Genomic DNA, 9,005 nt, shown 5'->3' on the forward strand with positions numbered 1-9,005 from the left:
CCATAGTGTCTCTTAGGGTTTATTTTTCCTATCTGCGTAAATAATATTAAAAGAATTCACGCAGTTTTTAATTTTTAAAAAAGATGTTATTTACTTATTTTGAGAGAGAGAGCAAACGAGCATGAGCAGAGGCAGAGGGAGAGAGAATCTCAAGCAGACTTCCCACTGAGCACAGAGCCCGACATGAGGCTCAGTCTCACCACCCTGAGAGCATGACATGAACCAAAATCAAGAGTTAGATGCTTAACTGAGCCACCCAGGTACCCCAGAATTCATGCATTTTTATCAAATAGCACATTGTTCATGAAAGAAGAGTTTTAATTTTTTCCATGAGAAAACTATAGAGCTTCATTTTAAGCAAGTGATAATAATAATATTCATTAAATAAAAAGTAAAATATTTTGAGCATTTACTGTGTACCACACACTCCACTGAACACAGAAATTAAGTGCATGGTCTTTGGCACAGACGGCTTGTTGCTGCCTTTCTGTTCTACAGTTTATTGTGCCTCTGGGCAAGTTCTTTAACTTCTCTGTGCTTCAGCGTCCTTATCTATAAAATGAGGGTAATGATAGTAGTTACCACATAGAGTTGTGAGAATTAAATGGGTCATCTGATATGGATCTCCTAGAACTGGCTGGCATCTAACAAGCACTGTGTAAGATTGAGCTAATATCCGTATTAGGTAGTGTTTACAAACATCACCTCATGTAATACTCAAAATATCCTAAGAGGTAAGAGTGATTATTATTTTGCTACATAGGCAGGGCAGTTGAGCCTTGGAGTGGTAGGTTAAGTAATCTGCCTAAACATACACAACTGAGTGGCAGAACTGAGTTCTGTGCAGTTCTCTGGGTAGAGGTTACCTAAAAAGGTGGGGGGGGGCGCGCCTGGGTGGCTCAGTCATTAAGCATCTGCCTTCGGCTCAGGTCGTGATCCCAGAGTCCTGGGTTCGAGCCCCGTATTGGGTTCCCTGCTCGGTGGGAAGCGTGCTTCTACCTCTCCCCTGCCTGATGCTCCCCCTACTTGTGCTCTCTCTGTGTCAAATAAATAAAAAAAAATATTTATTAAAAAAAAGTTGTAGATGTGGGTGGAGAGAGATGGAAAATGAAGGCAGAAGCTAGATTAGAGAACTCATTAGCTACTGTAATTTTTCAGAAGTAATGTTAAAAGAATATTGAAATAGAAGAAATTTTAGAGTGCCTGGCTATACAAATCATAACATAGTTCTTACAGGAAAAATGAATATAAAATATCAGGTAACAGAAAATCTGGCAAGATTACAGTGAAACAGAAGAAAGACGTTTGAGAAGCTACCACACATCTCCAAAGTCTAACCAAACATCGAGATCCCTTTTCTGTGGTACTACTGGAATACTTCCAATAACTGGAATTGCTTTTGCTTTTAGATGCCTATCTGTCATTCAGGTCATGGTAGACGTTACGCCTGTGCAAAAATATTCCAGTTCTCCTCTTCCTGGAAATGTGGTAGAATTGCATTTCCCACTCCCTTTTAATTCAAGCATGACTATATGGCTTGCATTGTCCAATGAATTATGAGTGGAAATGATGTGTGTCATTGCCAAGTGGAAACTTCGAGAGCCAGTATGCCTTTTGCTCATGTCCAGGTGATATCAGCCTGGATCCCTTGGGGACTATCACAAGTAGAGCCTCCCCTTGACCTTCTTTGGACATGTAGTGTGAGCAGCTAGTAAACCACTGCTGTTTTAAGCCACTGGGATTGGGAGGTTGCTTGCTACTCCATGATAACCCATCTACTCTGGGACGATTATGCATGGTCTTAAAACCTTTTCTTTTTAAGAAGAATTGTGACGTTTAAAAAGCCTTAGTCCAGAAAACATTTTGTTGAACCCTATTACTAGTTCATAAGGTATTTTCCAAAGCTAACTGCAGTTAGCATTTAGCAGTTTATAAACTGACTCTCGCATCCCTAGAACTGAAGCCATCCTAATTCATAAAGGAGAGATTATTAGCTTTTAAGACTCTTCCCTAGTGTGTCAGTTGACCTGAAACAGAAACCATCAAAAGTTGGCAGAGCTTGCAGTAAAGAAAACCAGCATCAAACATTAAATATGTTAGAGTGGTAACGTTCCTGTGGGACTAGGACCATCAGAAAACAAATGCGTTGGGTCCTGTTTTTACCATTTGAAAAACAACAAAATGGAAAAGAAATACACGTTAAAAAATAAATGGATGTCAAAGGCATATGCAACGAGATACAAAGCCGAGAAGTTCCTAAAGATCACCTTTAATATGAACCACCTCAATTTCTCAGCAACGATTGTTTTGTCCATGGCTCCTTTAGTATTCATTACAGCCATTTATTTTTTTAATTTTTTATTTTAATTCCAGTTAGTTAACATACAGTGTTTTGTGGGTTGCTCATTAGAGAAATTTAAAGTAGAGTGGGTAGGAATATCACACATTTTACCCATGTTTACAGCATAATATACATGTTAGTTAAAGAGGTGGCCTAAGAATAGACAATAAAGAAACAGGAAAAGTAAGAAATATATACAGTAATTTTTAAAAAACAAAGAAAAGTAGTCTTACTTACTAAACAGAAGAAGGTCCAGAGGATATCCCTTCAAAAGCAAACACATAGAAGTAAATACAAAACAAATTATCAATTAATTATGGGGGATTTGTTAATTTTGGAACATACTAAAACCTGACAATGATAATAATAATAATAATCATTATCATTTTGGAATATGTGTTGTTTTCCTCACAAACTTGTTTTCCTCTCAATTGTCTTGGCCTAAAAGCTATCCAAAAGTATAAAACATGATTTCACCTGAAATGAGGCTTTAAGGATAAACATTTTCTTTTTGAAACTTTTCAGTAAAATAGGAATAATTTTTGCCCACATGGCCCCCATTTTCCTAACTGCCTTACGTTGCTCAATAACTGGGGAGCAGGAGAGGTTCCCCTCACCCTCAGAACTGCCTAACGCCCAATTCCTATGTGACAAGAAGTCTCGATCGGACTCATCGACCAGGCTAGTAATTGAGGTCCTTGTCTTTTGGTCCTGATCTCCTCCATGGCAACATTCATTTAAACAAACATATTTGAGTATCCACTATGTCCTAGGCAATGATTTGGTGATTGTGCTATTTGACCTGCCGTTCCAACACGGTTCAACAGTCAGAAATATTATAAAAGACACGAGCCATTATCAGGCTCATCTCCGACTCACTGTTACCGGTTGAATTGTGTCCCCTCCCCAAAAAGATAAGTTGGAATCCTAACCCAGTACCTCAGAATGCAAGCTTATTTGGAAATAGGGTCATTATAGAAGTAATTCATTAAGATGAGGTCATACCGGTGTAGGTAGGCCCGGAAACCATGATGATTGATGTATAAGAAGACAGCCGTGTAAAAACGCAGAAACATCAGGAAAACGCCACATGCAGCTGAAGGAGAAGATGGGACAGATGCATCTTCGAGCCAAAAACCCCAAGAATTGCTGTCTGTCAGCAGAAGCTAGGAAAGGGACATAGAACAGATTCTCCCGCGAGCCCTCAGGAGGAATCAAGTCTGCTGACACTTTGAACTTGGATTTTCAGCCCCCAGAATTTCGAGGGAATAAACTTCTGTTGTTTCTGTTTTTATCACCTTAGCCCTAGGAAACCCACACACCCGTCCACTCCAAATAAACACCTTTATATAGAGATAAACGTTGTACAGGAAAAATTTTAGTATCATAAACTAGTGTTTCAAAACTTCAGAGATTGTCAAAGGTATCAAAGTCTGAAAAGACTTGCAAAATGTTATTATCCTTTTCTGTGGTGATACATTGATGACACACTTAAAAAAAAAAAAAACAACCCCAGGCTCAGAGTTAATTTATCTCCATTTCATTTCAGTCAACAAAATGGGTGGCGAATAAAAAGGGAATGAATGCTGAGTAGGCAGAAACAACAGATATCCACCAGGTGAACCAATCCAATGTCCTCTACAAGTAGTATGAAATAATTGCATTTGCTAAACATGCAGAAAACAGCCCCTATACCCTCAAGCTACTAAACGTCTTACTATGTATTGACAGTGACTTACAGACCTGTCCAATTCTCTTAGACCGGAGAAAACACGGGCAGAAATTAGAAGAAATTAATTCAAAGAGAAACAAGAAAGAAAAGAATTAATGTGGGTAAATTCTTTTCACCAGGCTCCGGACATCTATGCTGAGCACACAGTCTTCCACTCCCGAGTTGTCACAGCCACTTCTGTAAGGAAAACTCTTTCCTGAAAGACTGCCCTGAACTTGGGTGCGTCAGGCTGGGCTTCCCTCCCCATCTTCCCTTTCACATTCGCTCTTCATCCTCTTTACAGAAGGAAGGCACATCTCCCTCAGCAAACTGATTCTAACTGGTGCATTGCCTCGGGTGTAAAACCAAGCAAAAGGACAGTTCAACATCCTGCCTGTGGCACTGAGGCAGCTAAAGATCATGGAGACTGGATTGTCTTACAAGTCCGCTGATTCCAATTCTTTGCAGTTAACGAAATTGCAGGTGAAAGGAGTGAAGTTGTCAGCTAACAGATGACGGAACCTAATTGTTAGGATTTTTGGCATATAACTTAGATGGAGTGCAAAAAAATGTAGTGACGTTGCTACCACAAAATTCTTTCCATTCCCATCTTTTTTTTTTTTGATATGAACAAGCTTTCTCAGAGCTCTATCTGTAACACCGAAAAATGGGAATGGAATTGATGTTACGCTCTGTCTCAACAGTGGGAGAAGAAAGTTTGCTATTATTATTATTATTATTACCATGATAAACCTTCTAGCAGTAGTAGTGCCTTTATTTATCCACAAATACATAAACTCATTTTTTAAATGCAGCCTTATTCATCTTAAGATATGCACTTCCAAAAAAATTGCTTTTTGTGTTTAATAATTATCCATAAAATTTGTGATATATTTATGATATTTTGATTAATAATACACTGATAATAATAGTAACTCAAACTAGAAGATACTTTCAAATATTTAAAGACTTAGGGCACAAGAATAAGAATAAAATTGAATTTCTGTATTGCAGAGAATTATGTTAGAATGATAAATAAAAGACTTTGAGGCATTAAAATACATTACATTAGGATGAAATTTTCTGGGAGAAATGGAATTGAAATATGAGATAAAGACCAAAAAGAAACAATGTAAAACGTTAATGAACAGCTGGCCTAAGTATTTTAAAAAATAGATGATAGTGAGTATCAAATTTTTATGGAATTTATTTCCATTGGGTACATCTAAAAGAGTACAACTCTAACAATATGTCTAATGCACCAGAAATTATATTGTTTGCACTGATTTAAGCTTATGACAAAAAATTTTGTATGTCAATTAAAAAATGTATGAGGGGGTACATTGTTTATGGCCCCTGCTAGCCAAAAATGTTTGAAGAACAGTGATCTAAAGGAGAGACAAGATGGATATTTTTATTTTTATTTTTTAATATTTACTTATTTATTGGAGAGAGAGAGTGCACACGTGGATGCAAGAGCAGGGGCAGGGGGCAGAGGGAGAGGAAAGGAAGAGAATCTCAAGCACAGTCCCCACTGAGCACAGAGCCCAACACGCAGTGCTCGATCTCATCATCCTGAGGATCATGACCTGAGCCGAAATCAAAAGTCGGATGCTTAACAAACTGAGCCACCCAGGGACCCCCAGGATGGATATTTTTAAAGGAAAGTAACATAATAGGGTACTGTATGAGTCCTAAGGGAGCCCGCTAAGAAGCAGATACGAATGCTTAGGAGGTGGTCACACCTGCGGTGGTTTGAGAGCAGATACAGAAGGAGGTAAGGTACTGGGGTAAAGGCAGTCTGGCTGCCAAAACTGGGCAGAGACTCAGCTTCTAGTCCCAGAGACTTGAGATGGTCAGAAAATACTTCATATTCACCACACTCACAGCTTCCTTATTAATTTATAGTCAAAACTACAACTATCACCTTCCTGTATGATGTGATAGAAGCCAAATTGCAACCAGAAGGTCATCTGCTGGCTCCAGTGGAGTCAGAATAAGGGTGAGAATGGGGTGACACCAAGAGCAGAATGATCTAAGGTCCTGACAGCCTGTTGCACCCATGTGATAGTGGCAGGAGGACCCCTGCTCCTGCACTGAAGGACTCCCATTTAGGGGTCAGGCTGTACTCCTGGGCAGGGTTGGAAAGGATCCTGCCAGCCCCTGGCTCTTGGGGCTTCCTTGTCAATGCTAGACAGTGGTTTCTCGCATCCATTTACGATACTAGGATCAGATTGATCATAATCTAATTCCAATCCTTTCTCCTACGTTTGACCTGCTGGTGGCCTAAACTGAAGTTTTGACAAACCCATTCCTCAGTCACACATTTACAGACAACAACTTGGCCTCCTTCCAACATAAGATGAATTACATGCACTATATGTGGATTTTTTTTAACTATCAGGTAAATTTTTATTCCCAAATTTTTATGGGAATAAGAATGTGGGGGTCTCATTCCCATGTATCATTTATGAAACATGTAATAAATGCAATTATAAAATCAGCATATGAGAAGAAGAAAATTTAGCATATTAATTATTCAAAATAACGACTAATAAAGTTAGCTCAGCACTGTACTGAGCACAGCCACTTTGAAGACAGTCGACTAGGAAGGAAGCTTCATTAATTCAGTGCACATTTATTGAGCTCCAACTAACACACCGAAGCATGCCAAGATCAGAAGATAGGAAGAGAAGTAGGGCAGACTCTGCTATGGAGCTTTTACCGGGAAGCAGGTAATTCTCATACGATATGGTAGGTGCATAGTCAAGGAATAAAAGAGGGTTCTAGAAGCACAGTGGAGAGGAATGAGGGATAGGCTTCACAGAGGAGATATTTTATCTCTATCTTAAAGGAAGAGCAGAAATTTACTAAGAGGAGACAGGAAATAGTCATCCAGCATTGAGAGTACAATCAATATCTGAGATCTGCAAGGGCATTGCATCTTTAGACAATGATACGAAGTTCAGTGTTCCCGGAACTTAGGTTTTGTGGGGGAAGGTGCAGAAAGTGAAGGAGGTTTGGACTTGACCAATCTGCACTGAAACGGTATGGGTATGATTTCACAAGGACTGAACCTGTGGGCAAGCAGAGAAATCGCAACCACCCTAGACACCCTGGATAGACACAGGGGGCCAGATGGTGGGATATAAAACATAAAAATTTGGGAACCTACCACCTCAATGAAATTTCTAGGAGTCCAGAGTCATGGGCCACATCAAGATATCCCTTCTGAGGGTAAGGACAAGTTGCTGCACGTGGTCCCCTTATCAATAGGAAAAAGTAGAACACCTTGTGTTGTCAGGGTGCTTGGGAGGCAATATACACATTTAGGACTGCTGCTGTGACCCACTTATCCAACAACCCAAAGGATTCCCCATTTTGGTTGGAGGACAGAGAAAGAGATGACTCTCCAATGGGTCCAGGCTGCCCTGAAACTGCATGGCCATCTGGGCTGTCTGGCCCGGTAAATCCCATGGTGATCAACGTGTCTGCGACTGAGAGGAATGCTGTATGGAGCCACTGGTTGGCTCCTCAGTTCAGACTGTCAAGATTTTGAGCAAAGCTATGCCACCCTCTGAATAGAACGATCTTCCTTTTTGAGAAACAGCTTCTAGCTTGCCATTGGGCCCTAGCAAAGACTGAACTATTCAAACTAAAGCACCCCTAATGCTCTGGGTATTGGCTAGCCATAGAGCTGGATGTGCCCAGCAGCACTCCATCCTTAATGGAAGTGGTCAAGACTGACCTCTGACTATCCTGAAGGCGTAAGTCAGTCATGTGAGCAAATGACTCACCTCCATGGCTTGCATTCTTGCAATAGTGCCTTCTCTCATCTCAATGCATGCTGACAGCCAGGAAGGCCTATGGGAATAGAAGAAGGAAGCCATAAATATGAATGATGATCAAATGATCAATTGCAGAAACAAGGACTATAGTAGTTATGAATATTTCTCTCTTACTTTGATAGGAATGTATATATTTGTATATACGTTTTCTTTTTCTCTGTCCCATTTTCCTACTATCTAACATAATGTGTTAATAGCAGTCGACCTTGAATTTTAGGATTTATATCACAGAATATCAAAGAGGGGCTTAGCTTAGCTACAAAATGAATGTATATCCCTAACTCTAATATTGATAAAGTGGAATTTTGCATGATTAGCTGCTTGAGAAATAGTCATATCATGTTAACTAGAAGCATGTTTTTTGCTCTTGTCTATATTTGAAAATTAAATATGTTTAGAAGAGCAGCCGAGAGTGGCCCCAGGCCTACCACCAGATACTTGGCTGCTAACTCACAGAGGCTGTAACTACACAGAAGAAACAGAGTTCCACAGATCTCTCCATAAACTCCCCCTTCGTGGTCTCCTTTAGTGGCTGAATGTTCTTGGCTTCTCAGATTCCCCAGCAAGCTCTGTCTTCCATCAGTGCTTTAGAAGAATTGGCTAGTGACTATCACCATTCCAGACTTTCATGTCCCCAGAGGGTCCCACAGCTATGTACGATCTAATTCCAATAATAAATCCCTTGTCCCACAGCCACTCACAGTGGCTCTGCTTCCCTGACTGAACCCTAATAGATACAAGGATATTTGAGCCAGGGCCTGAGACAAGTAAGACGGTGGTCATAAGGCTACCTCAGGGACAGTATTCTGGGCAAAGGGAACAGCAAGTGCAAAGGCCCTGGGCATGAACCTGACTGAGGAGGGAGTGTGGCTGAGTGGTATTAGTGAAGGGGAGACTAGGAGGAGATGAGATACAGAGGTAAGGGAGAGAGACAAGTCATGTATGGCCTCATGGAATACTACAGGAGTTTCAACTTCTTCTCTGCTTAAGATAGAAAGCCATGGGAGGGTTATAAGCAGAGTGACATGATCTGACATTTTAAATGAATCCACTCTTGCTGCTATGTTAAGAATAGACTGTAGGAGGCAGATAAGGGCAGAAGTAG

The 9,005-nt window shown here is 40.3% G+C and overlaps 1 long non-coding RNA gene across 1 annotated transcript; it reads right to left on the minus strand.

The window, feature by feature from the left end:
* Window positions 1-1,870: 1,870 nt before the first annotated feature.
* Window positions 1,871-7,918, minus strand: LOC123001558 (uncharacterized). The gene is made up of 3 exons (XR_006410569.3): window positions 7,850-7,918; window positions 3,347-3,437; window positions 1,871-2,606 (listed from the first exon to the last, which is right to left on the minus strand). It is a non-coding gene; the product is annotated as an uncharacterized LOC123001558 (long non-coding RNA).
* Between the last annotated feature and the right edge of the window lie 1,087 nt (window positions 7,919-9,005).

The sequence above is a fragment of the Ursus arctos genome, unplaced genomic scaffold, assembly GCF_023065955.2.
Source record: "Ursus arctos isolate Adak ecotype North America unplaced genomic scaffold, UrsArc2.0 scaffold_9, whole genome shotgun sequence".
Classification (NCBI taxonomy): Eukaryota; Metazoa; Chordata; class Mammalia; order Carnivora; family Ursidae; genus Ursus; species Ursus arctos.